We start from the raw sequence: 14,254 nt of genomic DNA on the forward strand, positions 1-14,254 counted from the left end.
GTCTGGAGACTGCACATTTGACAGTTCCCAATTTGGGGGAAGTGCTGTGCCTCCTACCACCATCACCGTAGCACCAAAGCAACAGCAGAGCAAGGACCCAGTGCAGTGAGAAAGGTGATACAGGGTGGTGGGCATATTCCAGTCCCACAGAAAGCATACCTTTCCCTGTCAAAAACCAAGAGAGTAAACATTTGACTTAGCTCTATGCTGACCACAGAAAAGAGTGTAGGGAAATGTATTTAGGTAACCAAGGACTAGAAATCAGGGATTCTCAACGTTGGGTCCCCAGATGTTATTGGACTTCAACTCCCACAATCCTCAGCCCCAGTGGCCTTTGGTTGGCGATTATGGGAGCTGAAGTCCAATAACATCTGGGGACCCAACGTTGAGAATCCCTGGGCTATATAACAATTGGGAAAGACCAAATCACTTTAATTACCTTTTCTGCAATCCCTTCTGAAAACATCACAGATTGTGAAAGAATAATGGTTGTCCTTTTAATTTTTTAGCAGCGGTGTAAATGCATCATTTAGAGGAAATATTCTGAATGGAGACATGTGAAGATAGCAATAAGGGCTTGGATACACATTGCATTCATCATGTCAGAAGTCACCACATCTGAGCAAACTCTGCCCATAGACGATTCTGAAGATTCCCCGCAGGCAGAAAAAGCTGAAAAGGATTGTAGGAAACATACTGGGGAGAAGGAGCTACTGACTGTTTCTCCATCTCTTGTTTTTACCTCTGCTTTTTGCTCTGGTTAGTGACTATTTTTCTAGGAAATGGGAGAATCAGGGGGAAACAGCCACTAAGGAGAGGGAGGGAGAAAGAAAGTTAAGCTGAGGTAAGTGATAGGGCTGTGCAAAGCAGCCCTGTTCGATTTGGAGACCACCTTGGTATTTCAATTCAGTTTGATGTTTTGGATACTCTGGATGGACAGGCCTATTTGATTCAACCCCAATTCAGAGGACTGGTTGCTTCAGGGCCAAGCATTGGCTGCCCAAAGCTCCCCCAGGTTAGTCTCTCTTTTCACTCCCAGTGGCAAGGGAGTAGCAACTGTGAATTCTGACTTTTGTTGCAGGAGGATTGCTGGAAATATTTTCTTCATCATCCTCTACAATCCCAGAAATGATGCAAATGCCCCTGGGAATCAGTATTTTCAGGAACTATTGCAATGACCACAGTCCCCGAAAGACTACGATTCCCAGGGGCACCTGTGCTGTTCCCAAGGCAGCAGAGGATCAAACAAACAAAAATATTGTCTGCTGGCAATCCTTTTGAAACAGAAGCCATGCTTCAGTGCCATTGCTCTCTCACTGCCGGCAGTGAAAAATAAGTTTAAAGCGAAGCTCACCTGATAAGTATGGAAGTTGGTGGAGGCCTAGTATTCAGCCCCTAAGTGATACAGCCCAGTTTGGCTTCAGTTCAGCCCCAATTAGACCTAAAGTGGATGGTGCTTTGTTTCAGGTCAAACCAAATCCAGTTGGGCCAAATCAGGCATGTAGCCATCGAAGCATCACCAAGCCCAGCAAAGGTGAGCAGGGTTTCCTGTGTTTTTCTGTGACTTCTAGCTTTCTCTCCTTTTCTTGGGAGCAAAATTTAGAAACAATTTAAATACTACTTTAAAATCATGGCTGCTTTATATGTGATGAGTGCAACATGAATCCAGTACCTAAATTATGTAATTTCTAAAAATGTCTCAATGCTTTGGTTTCCCAGCCCAAATAATAGTCTTTCAACCTATTTTGGTAAGTAATTGGAAGATACTTCTTTCAAACTGTTTTCAGCTCTGTGGCTAGCCTCACAGATGTGACACTGTGAAGCTCTTCCTACAATCAAGTGGCTCACCTGGCAGCTCAGGGGGTCGGGTGCCCTATCCAGACCCAGCACAGCATCCCTCCAGTGGCTGTTGCTGGTATCTGCTTTATGTTTCTTTTTAAATGGTGAGCCCTTTGGGGACAGGGGGCCATTTTATGTGTATTTTTCTTTGTAAACCACTTTGTGAAATTTGATTGAAGAGCAAATTGAATATAATTTGAATTTGAATATTTGAATATAAATATTTTGAAATTTTGAATATAAATATTCGTGGTAGTAGTACACTGACTGGTAGCAGCTCTACTGTAATACTCAGACAATACTGAGCTAGATGGACCAACAGTCTGACTCAGTGGACGGCATCGTAAAATGGAAGGAAAGGCTGGGAATGGGCCCTGTGAAAAATATCTTGCCCTCTTCCTTGTAGTTCTTCATCCCGAAATTTAACTCCTTCCTCTGGTGACTTTGAGAAGGGAAGCTGAAACTCTGAAACTGGGTTAGACTGAAATTGGGCAAATGTATCTCTAGCAGATAACTCTTTGCACCTTCTCTAGACTATAATTTTTGGGGGAGAAGTAATGACAACCAAATTGGTATAAAACATATATGTGTAAGGTGTCGATAGGTTGCACATCTCACAGACTCTTCCCTTTTATCGCCACGCATGCAGTTTTACAATGTAAACTCCACTAAAGGCCCTTGTTTCTCTGTTTGAGATCGCCAAGCTGCTTAGCCCAAGGCGGACATCTGTCCTAGTCTTGACAGGGAGGCAAAGGAATTGGAGCTGACGAGCTCTTAAGGGAAGTAAGAGACAGCTTTCTCCATTCATTGTGATACTGTGGGTTAATAGAAGGAAAATATTGATGTTTTATTAAATTACTCTGCTATTTCAGATCACATAACATGTCTAAGATCTAAACAATGATCCTGTTCTGGAGGAATGTGAGGCTTAGACTGATGAGATAAACTTTGGGAGGGAAGATCTCTCAGAGTTTGCTAAATTGCTTCCCTTATTTAATTAGAAATTAATTGAAAACACTCCTATTCCAACAGCTCTATACTTACAACCTGATTTGTTGATAATAGCCTTATTCCCTTGCAATATCCCCACAAGTCTGACCATAATTATGTCTCTGATTTTACACTTTCAGGTCCTTTTGAAAGAAAACCAGTCATAGGGAACACTGGTTAGTAGAAATATAAGGGAAAAGGCATAAAGCCACAGTCCTTGTGAGCCTTTACTTTCTAGCTGGAAAGAGGCACACTGCATGCAAATTATATGGATAATATATGAGCTCAATGGAATAAGAAATTGATATACCTTTGTTAACAGGATGCTGGTTGGAAAGGAATCAAAGTAATGCAGAAATGTACTGCATTGGTTCCCTCATACATGGGGGGAACCACAGGACTCTATGGGTGCCAGGAGTTGAAATCGACTTGACAGCACACTTTATATTTACACTACCTTATGAAACATGGCCAGCTGCGACAGAGTGCACACACACCTGTTATAGGCAGATTCACCTCCTCTTTTCAGCGAGGGGGCAAGAGGTAGTAGGTGTGCCATGCAGTGTGGTGTTAGACAAGTTCCAGATGATACACACACACACACACACAATTACCCTGTGCTCCAGGAGCAGACTGTTGGAGGTGGAGTGATTGACCTTTTGCACCAACTATCCTAATGACCACTAGGGGCATTGGGTAGAGATAGTGAGTAAGGGTCTCCCTAAACTGTTCTGTCTGTCTCTACTCTATGACCCCTGACTGGACTCCTCAGGTATTTCCTGTGAGAGTCAAAATCCCTTGCTTTCCTCTTAGTTAGCAGAATAGATGGAAACATCTCTCTCTCTCCCCCTTCCTATTCATTATGTAATTCTTTAGATTAGATCTTTCCTATCCAAAGTGTACTTCACCAATAAATACTTAGTATTTAGTTCTACAAGAATCTCCATGTGTCTTCTCTAAATAGCTGCAACAACTAAACTCTGCATTCTACTCTGTAACTGGAGTGGGTAGCTTCTTTAGTACTCTGCTACTTAACTGGGGGTAAAAACTACAAAGCCCTAACACAGACAGCCTAGATCAGGGCCAAAAAAGGAGGGAAAGGGTCCAGGGAAATCAGTAGATGGAGCACAATCCACTGGAAAAGGCACCTAGTCAGATTACATTGGGTACCAATGTTCCCAATAACAGGAATTCCCAGGTGTTGTTGACTACAACCCCCACAATCCCCAGACAAAGGCCATTGCAGCTGGGGATGCTGGGAGTTGTAGTGAACAACATCTGGAAATCCCTGTTAGAGGGAACCCTGTTGGGTACTCTCCACATGTTTCTCTCATTCTACCCACAGAGGTAGGATTGCAGAGTATCCTACTAACTGACCAAAGAGGCACCTTTTAAAAGTGGTGATGCTCTTTATTTAGCAGGGGGAGAGCAACTGGCCCTATCCATCCCTCAAGTGGCTGTTGCTGGTGTCTATCTTATATTTCTTTTTTAGATTGTGAACTCTTTGGGGACAGGGAGCCATTTTCTTTATTTATATCTACTGTACACTGCTTTGGGAAAGTTTGTTGAAAAAGAAGTATATAAATATTTGTCGTATTTGTATTTGCTTTTGCACTTCTATCTAACTAGCAGGTGAGGTCTGTTGTTGACTGGGCAAAGTCATTTTGAGTAGATTACACTGACAGAGAAATTATATATATATATATAACAGAATATTTTATTAATATGCTTGCTAAAGGGAAGTAAAAGAATGGTTTGACATTTGTAGGATTTCAACTTCAAACATTATCAATTTAACTGAATTACCACCATATATAGTAAATTTGAATCATAGTAAATTGGGATCTGAGAAAGATCTTTTGCACCTCTTGGGCATGGTATCATTTTGGAATGATCTGATTATTGAGTGTTAAAAATCTATTGAGACCAACAACAGTTAAAATCTGCTAATTATAATCAGAATTTCTTCTAGAAATACTAATATACATATTTAAACCATTCAGCAAACACATTCTGGTGTAAATAGTAGTGCATTCAGCAAATTTCAATGACAGGATTGTGTATGAAATATTTGGAAAGCACTGGAAAGTCATTGGAAAGCATGACTTTCACACAAACAAATAAACAAATGCTTCAAAATCTCTCTCTCTCTCCCTCTCTCTCTCTCTCTCTATATATATATATATATAAAATTATTATTTTTACATTTATATCCCGCTCTTCCTCCAAGGAGCCCAGAGTGGTGTACTACATACTTGAGTTTCTCCTCACAACAACCCTGTGAAGTAGGTTAGGCTGAGAGAGAGGTGACTGGCCCAGAGTCACCCAGCTAGTATCATGGCTGAATGGGGATTTGAACTCGGGTCTCCCCGGTCCTAGTCCAGCACTCTAACCACTACATCACGCTGGCTCTGTATTATATATATATAATACACTAAGGTCGTACATGACAAGCTCCACCCACAGAATGCTTTACCAATTGGAGGTAATGGGGAAAAAGCACTGTGGTGATTGGGCAGTGGAGATTCCATATGCAGATAGAGAAGAGGAGTGGGTAGGGGGTGAGTGAGTGAGCCAGCGGCGGGGAGGGGGTGAGTAAGCGAGCGGGTGGGGGGGTGAGTGAGTGAGCAGGGAGGGGGTGAGAGAGTGAGCGAGTGGCAGGGAGGGGGTGAGTGAGTGAGCGAGCAGCGGGGAGGGGCAAGTGAGTGAGCAAACAGGGAGTGAGTAAGTGAGCGGCAGGGAGGGGTTGAGTGAAAGTGGGTGGCTGACACTGAGCAATAAAACAGGGGCTGTGCGGAGGACAAGGAGAGCAACAAAGTCCTAGTGCACAGATGATCTGTGCAGGTTCAGCTAGTATAAGAGATTTCCCTTCCTCAGGGGGTTAGGTTCCCTGCCCTGTGAATAGCCCCAGGAACACACCTGTCCCACAGCCTGAAGACCATTTGCACATAGCTAAGCCCAAGTTTGATCAGCAGCATATGCACAACAGAACCACTGGCCCCTTTGAGCCTTCCAGCCCTCAGGATTTTGCCACCAAAGCGGGTGCTGGGTGAATGAGTGAGTTTCTCCTGTTGATGAATCATGTATGCTTTCCTAAGGGCTGGTTGTATACAATAGCATATGGTCTGTATGTTATGTATGGATACAACTGCTTCAATGAGGCTGTACATGCGGTCCAGACCTTTCTGAAGACATGTGCTAGCTTAATTATCCATTAAGCTGGCATTTACCCAAGCAACCTTGATCGGCTAGGCATCTCGCTTGCATGCAGGTTTTTTAGGGACAAAGCTTTGCCTATGAGAGGATCCATTTTATGGTCAGTTTTGGAGATTTCAGCATGTTGTTGGAGCAGGCTATCCAGAGGAGGGCATGCCTAATAAGATCAGCACCTTTTTCTTAGATATGTTTCTGTTTGTGGAACCAGTAGACATGGACACCTGTGCATCAAATTGATAAGAGAGTTCTTGTCCCACACTGGCAAGGGTTATGGCAACGGGAAAACAGAGGGCTCTTCAACTTGCTCTACCTTCCTAAATATAGAGCTCATTGTGTAGTGGCACCCGGCTGTCTCCTTAGAAGAAATTGAGGGCTTTCCTAGGGAAGGTGGAGGAATACCAGGTAGTTCAGAAATTGAGAGGAGCTGGCTGGGCACCTTAGCTTTATCTGGAAATATTTGACCTGGGGCATACCAGCTCCAGCCTCAGTGGCACGATGCCTCTCAGTACCAGTCAGTGTTCCCTGTAACAGGGATTCCCAGATGATGTTGACTTTGACTCCCAGAATCCTCAGCCAAACGCCATTGCAGCTGGGATTGCTGGGAGTTGTAGTCAACAACATCTGGGTATCCCTGTTACAGGGAACACTGATACCAGTTGCAGGGGAGCAACTGCAAGGGAGAGGGCATGCCCTCACCTCCTGCCTGTGGGCTTCTCAGAGGCATCTGGTGGACCACTGTGAGAAACAGGATGCTGGACTCGATAGGCCTTGGGCCTGATCCAGCAGGGCATGTTCTTATCTGAGATACACCATGGCATCAGTATCATGCAGGATATAAAGGCTAACCTGGTCGCATTCCAGGTTAGCCATTCAACAGCGGCAAAATGCTTCCGTTCAGGCGAATTGCATTCAAAACGTAAATAGCCAAGCACCCAGCAGAGGGAGCAGTCTTGTGAAAATTAACAACCCGAAAAAACAACAACTTTTTTACGGTGGATATATGACATAATAGCACTATATCGCAGTGATTAAATTAGAAACAAGGCAATGGAAATATGAACGGCACCCTGCTGTCAGAGTAGAGACTGTGGTGTCACAACACAAGAAGTGTGGAAGCACACTTCAGAGATACGTCGTGACCTTGTTGCAGGGTCTAATCTGGAAAGCGCCCTGTAGGCTCGGCATAACTCAGTATAACAGTGTCATTTAAAAACCTCACTTTCCTGGATTTTGTTCAAATCATGCTGGCAGCACACCTGTGGGTGGTAAACATGACACGCACTATGGTACATTTCTGGTGCAGGAACTTGTCCATGGTTCAGAAATATCAAGGTTAGCAATTCAGAAATATCCCGGTCTCCCAGGGCTACGTGTCTGGTCTGGGCCTTAATGTGGCTGCCTTCCCATTGGTCATATGTACTGAGTGGGGCAGTTCATCCAAGGTCCCTCCAGTGGCTGTTGGTGGTGTCTGTCTTATGTTCCTTTTCAAGATTGTGAGCCCTTTGGGGACAGGGAGCCATTATTTACTTACTTACTTACTTACTTATTTGCTTGTTTATATCTATGTAAACCGCTTTGGGAACTTCTGTTGAAAAGTGGCATATAAATATTCATTGTATTCATATCCAGCCTTTTCTAGATGGGGTTGCACTCCCCATAACAGATCTCGTTCACTCTGGGGGTGCTGATAGGTCCAGCACTGTCACTGGAGGCCCAAGAGGCTTCTCTGGCATGAAGCATCTTCCATTAGTTAAGGCTGGCAGCTGGAAAAGAAATCAGCCTCATAGGAACATAGGAAGTGCCATATGCTGAGTCAGACTATCAGGTCTATCTAGCTCCGTATTGTCTGCACAGACTGGCAGCGGCTTCTCCAAGGTTGCAGGCAGGAATCTTTCTCAGCCCTATCTTGGAGGTGCCAGGGAGGGAACTTGGAACCTTCTGTTCCTCCCAGAGTGGCTCCATCCCCTGAGGGGAATATCTTACAGTGCTCACACTTCTAGTCTCCTTTTCATATGCAACCAGGGCAGACCCTGCTTAGCTAAGGGGACAAGTCATGCTTGCTACCACAAGACCAGCTCTGCTCTCACCTGCATGTTTACAAATTCAGTGTACAACACTGAGGTGTTGCAGTGTTTGAGATGGCTCCTGGTGTGTGTGTGTGTATGTGATTACTGAGGCACAGAGAGATAAAACACTGTGTTCCAGCTGACTGTCTTATTGTGAAATACACACACATGTAATGTATTTCCACCCTGGAATGTTAGTCTTATGCAGCATGTCAGTGAGTAGGACGTACCTCCGTCCCAGTGAAGCCATCATGTGGAGGGGAGAATGAGTGATCCTGTGCTTCCCACTTACCAAGCATGCTGGTTGCTGGTCCCATTGTCACTGGATCATTGTCTACATGGGGACAGAAAGTGCAAATGCTGCTTCGGCCCTATATGTGTAAATTCCAATGTGTATAGGCTGAAATATGCTAAATAAGCTAAATAAATCAAAATGCAAAGTTGATGTTCAGATTCGATGAAGGAAATGCTACTTAGAGGTTTTTCCTAGATAAATGCCACATAGGGGGGTTTTCCTAGAAAAGTAAAATACTGGCTTTTTACCCAGGCTTTTAAATGAGTGCTTTGTTTGCTGCTGCTTTGTATCTTATGGTGAGATTTGTTCGAGATGGACTTCCAGTGCATTGACCTTTTGCACCAACTATCCTAATGACCACTAGGGGCACTGGGAGTAGAGATAGTGAGTAAGGGTCTCCCTGACTGTTCTACCTGTGTCTGTGACCCCTGATCTGACTCTTCCGCACTTCCTGTGCTGAGTCACAATCCTTCCTTTCCCTCCTACAGAGAAGATGGGAACAACTCTCTCCCTCCTTATCTATACATTATGTAGTCTTCTAGACTAGGTTTAGGTCTTTCCTATCCAACAATATTGTACATGTTATTTTAAACTTTTAATTAGTTTTCTATTTTTATATTCCATCTTAATTCTGATTGTGTAGTTTGTATGGTTTTATAATGTGTTAAATATTTTATAAACCGCCTGGATTGTAAAGTTATTGTAAAAGCCAATGAAATTTTAAAATGCGAAGACAAAAAAAATTTTTGTGAACCGCCAAACAAGAAAGGCAGTATAAAAATTTATCAATCAATCAATCTATCTATCAGTGTTGGGGTTTGTTCTTATAGGCAGCATTAGCATGGGCAATGGATGCAGGGATAGCATCCCACAAGGACAGGGACTTGAGGCGTGCTTGCTTAATAATCCTGCATGCCACGGGCCAGATGGGGAGTTAAGAATCATCCAATCCAGCCCAGTGATTTGTAACACTGAAGCAATCCTGAGATATCTCTGAATGAATCATTCTCACTGGTCCCTTCTTTCTGAAGATGAAAGAGGCTTGGAACTGTCTGCTAGAGAAAACACCACCAGTCCTTGTTTCCAAAGGCCCTGGACAGTGCTGATTTTGAATGCTTCATGCTCTTGTCTTTCCATAGGCTGGGAACCATTTTTTAAAAAAACAAAAACAAGAAGAGTTTCCTCTCCCCAGCAACATTCCCCCTCCCTCCTGTCACAATGGGAGATGGCAAGGGATGAAAGCGAAAGATACAAAAGCCATAAATTAGCCAGGGCAGAGAGGGAGGAAAACATCCACAAACTGCTGACAAGATTAATATGCAGTTGATGGGAAGTGCTTTCACACCAGGGCGCCAACAAATAAACACAATTCAAAAATATCATCCCTGCTGTAGTGGAAGATTTCCTGAGACACAGAGCCACTGGCCGATTTGCACCACGAGCTTTCATATCGTGAATTCCTCAAGTGGAACCTGATCGGGGCACAAGGGTGGAGAACAGAGGGAGAAGTAGGTCATATTGCAAGGTTAGAGATTTTGGCATAAAAAGAGGTAATGGGGAGGAATGCTGGGGACGCTTGTGAGCCACACCGGGAAACCTGAAGATCAGGAGGGGACAGGATTGCCTGGGAAGATTTCGCCCGCTGTGAGTGCTAAGCCAGCTGCTCAGTCACTAGACAAACAAGAGCATGCTACTTTATCTCCGCCTAGTGTGTGGTTGCGATTGTTCGTTCATCTAACCAGATTAGCAATCAGATCTTTTCAAGGATTCGGATGATATTTAGGCTGGTTTTCTCTCAGACATGTTTCCTTTCACCTGTGAATTGTTAGGAGAGCACAGAATTTACTGCACATCCCACCCCCCCACCAGCCACAACAAAGAAGCTGCCCACACATTTTGGCAAGTTTCCTTTCTTCTCACCTTTACCAATACATTGAAGCCTCATAGGGGGTACACGCAGAACCCTCCAACCTCCCTGACTCACATGCTATGCTGTTGGCTCCTGAGCAGAGGATTCTTCTCTCAAACCAAGACAAGTCCTCTCCAGGGAGGGTAGGGGAGGAGTGTCAGGAAGCTTCCTTCCCTCCTCCTCACCATGTGATTGGTTGATTACATGCTCAGGTTCAGCCCAGTGAGGGAAACTCTGACAGTGAGCATAAGCCATTGTTGCCCTCAATTCCAAGCCTGTCAGTAAGGCTGAGGGAGCAGTGGGGTGACCCTGAGCATCTAGGCAGCCAGTCACATGGAAAGGAGGGAGAGGCAGGGCCAGGTCAGAGGTATGCTGTGGAAACCTGGCCATGAGGCTTCAGAGGGTGAGAGGAAAGGGAAATCACACACACACAAACCCTAGCTCCCTAACTCTACAGTGTTTCACGTAGTTTGACTTAGCTTGTATTTTATTTCTCACCAACTTTTGAAAATTTGTAGGGGTCTGCATGAACCGATTCCAGTGGTTTGGTTCAAGTGTTCAAGCCAGACTCAAACTGGACTGCTGGATTGTGAGCCGGTTCGATCTGGGCCGAACCAGTTAAGAACAAGTTCAGTGATTTCAAAGGGCATGCCTGTAAAGGGAAATCTGGTGAGGATTCTTCTTTACAAGCAAGGGGGGAACCCTACCCTGCCTAGCTTTACAAAAAAATACTAATAGGGTAGGCGAAAGGGCACCTGTAGATTGAGGGTGGCGACAGCATGGCTCCTCCTCTCCAGACTGGGCCTGGTGTTCCAGCCCAGCCCAGTTCAGGCTCTGCAATGGAGCTCCTGTTCTGGAAAGGAGGAGCCACCACTGCTGCTGCCGCCCTCCTCAGACTACAGGTGCCCCCTCGCCCACTCCTATTAGGATTTTCTTTTAAGTGTGCAGGGTCCCCCCTTGCTTGTAAAGGGGAATCCTCACTGGATTCCCCTTTACGGGCATGTCCCTGAACCACCAAACCAGTTCCAAAGTGCTTCATTAGAACCGGGGCCAGTTTGGCTTGAACTTGGACCGGCACCCTTTTTGAGGGGTCTTGTTCCGTTTGAGTGTGAACTGGTCAACCGGACCGGTTCTATTTGAACCAGGTTTGAATAGAACCGGTTCTGCTCACCTCTAAGAGATTTACTTCTGGGAATTTAGAATGCTTGGCTACTTATTTGAGGTCCCTGAGCTAACGTTTTGAGGCAGAAGAGGCACAATTGTTTTTAAAAGGTTTGAAACCCCTGCTCTGTTCTGTAGAAGAGGGGCAGGCATAAAATGGATCAGGATCCACTGATTTGTTGCAGACTGGCAGGCATTTCTAAGTCTCAGTAATTTCAAAATAGCAAGTGCAACTGCAAGTCATAAAACAAACATGTCTCTGCTATGGCTGGCCTCATGCTGAACGCTTTTATCTCAGCTTCAGAGTTCATCATTGAAATCGGAGTGTTCATCAGTCGCTATCGACAAGGCCTTTTTGCAGCTCTGGTGACCAGCTTTAGAAATCTGTGTTAGAATTTTTGATCTGTAGTAACTAGGGTATAGATTTTATTTTTCTATTCAGGTCATCCCAGTATATGGCTCATGGGGGGCAGGAAGTAATTGACTTCACCCCTTGAATTGCCATTTTGCACCTGCATCCACAAGCCACTATTTTGCACCTGGCTCCAGTTGATGGACAAAGTAGGTCCCTTCTATGCCTTATGCCTTACCTTCTATGCCTTATCTGAAAGCTATCCATGGATCAACTGCATAAAAAGAGACTACATTTTTGGTTAAAGAGTCCTTGCCTAATTTGAAGTTGCTACCCATTGAAAAAGTGTCTGATTTGTCAAATTCTTTGTCCAATTTGCCAGACTGTTTCTGGAAAATATCCCTGACGGAGTGCAACAAAAGAACCTGGTTATCAGAAAATCTTACCAGTATACAAAGCCGACAAGTATATATTTATTTTTATTATTTATTTATTTATTACATTTCTATCCCACTCTTCCACTGAGGAGCTCAGAGCGGTATATATGCTTATTTTTATCCTCACAACAATCCTGTGAGGTAGGTTAGGCTGAAAGATACATGACTCGCCCAGAGTCACCCAGTGAGTTTCATGGTTGAATGGGGATTCGAACTTGGGTCTTCCTGGTTCTAGTCCAACACTCTAACCACTCTAACCACCTGGTGGCGCAGTGGTAAAACTGCCGCCCTGTAACCAGAAGGTTGCAAGTTCGATCCTGACCAAGGGGCTCCAGGTTGACTCAGCCTTCCATCCTTCCGAGGTCGGTAAAATGAGTACCCAGAATGTTGGGGGGCAATATGCTAAATCATTGTAAACCGCTTAGAGAGCTTCCAGCTATAGAGTGGTATATAAATGTAAGTGCTATTGCTATTGCTACATTATGCTGGCATGGAGTGACAGAAAAAAAGGCTACCCCCCGGCAGGGAATTTTACTGGTAGAAATATTTGCTGGCTAACAGAAAATTCTACCAGTATACAAACCTGACCAAGCTGTAGGAATGTATTTCTTCCCAAATTTCCCAATAGCCCGGAATATGACCATGGGTTGTTGGATGATGACCAAGTTGTTCGCCCACTGTCCAAGAAGAGAAAACACACAGAGGCTAGAGATCAGGGTAACCCTTTTATTTTGAAGTACATTAGTAATAAATTAGCAGAGCATACTTTAGCAGAAGTGAGTAAAACCAATGTGTGTAGATATTGATGGATATACGTATTGTTAACCATGCAACGCCCCCTTGCCATTCTCCTTCAGAGTTATGTTTTTGAGTTGCTGCATTAGACCAAGACATGTTGGTGCCTGGGGCAAAACATCCAAATGGCACAACCTTTCGCATTAATTAACTTGATGCACAAATCATCCTGCACAAGCTTCAGTGAAATGAACAGGAGTGCCCAAGTTGATTTCAATGGGGTTTTGTGCAGGAAAATGTCTCGTGGGTTGTGCCTTACAGGTGCGCAGGTCTGTCTGCTAACCCCTGCTAACTGGGCAAAGAGGCACCTTTTAACGTGGTGATTCTCTTTATTGAGCAGGGGGAGAGTAACTGGCCTTATCCACTCCCAGCACAGGACCTCCAGTGACTGTTGCTGGTGTCCATCTTATGTTTCTTTTTAGAAACATAAGATGGACACCAGCAACAGTCACTGGAGTCACTTTTTAGACTGTGAGCCCTTTGGGGACAGGGAGCCATCTTATTCCTTCCTTCCTTCATTCCTTCCTTCTTTCTTTCTTTATGTGAACCGCTTTGGAAACTTCTGTCGAAAAGCAGCATATAAATATTTGTTGTTGTTGACTGCCATCCTGTCCCTATAAGAACACCCCAAATTGTCCACTGGAGGTTGCAACCTTACTTTGTCTCATGGTAGGGCCAATAACTGTAGCTATATTATAGGATGAATTCCAGTGCAGCATTTGCTGGGGAAAAGGCAGCAATGCTTTACAGAAATCCGGTTTACATAGGAAAACTTCTCTTGTGATAGGAGCCAGCACCAAATGGATTTGAGCACCTAAAAGCCCTCTTTAGTTGAACAAACACAAAATAATATTGGCAATATACCTGTATCAAGAGCGAAGGGTACTCAGGGAAAGGGGACAGAGTTCAAACTACTCACTGCATCTGAAGATTATATTGCAAACTGATCTGTAATGATACGAAAGTGAATTTTAGATGCATAGAACTTGATACTTGCTGCTCAGTTTCCAGCTTTCACCCACCTGACTTGGTCCTATTACTTGCTCTTGTCTACTTTTCTCCGGGATCAGCTACCATTTCAGTTATGTGGTTCATCTACATTACAAACATACCTGTAAAAGTGAGGCTTTTTGCCATAATCATATATACATTTCAGGGAAATGTTTATGATAAGTAAACGTTGAGGTTAGTTAT

The sequence above is a fragment of the Hemicordylus capensis genome, chromosome 2 (genome assembly GCF_027244095.1).
Source record: "Hemicordylus capensis ecotype Gifberg chromosome 2, rHemCap1.1.pri, whole genome shotgun sequence".
Taxonomy (NCBI): domain Eukaryota; kingdom Metazoa; phylum Chordata; class Lepidosauria; order Squamata; family Cordylidae; genus Hemicordylus; species Hemicordylus capensis.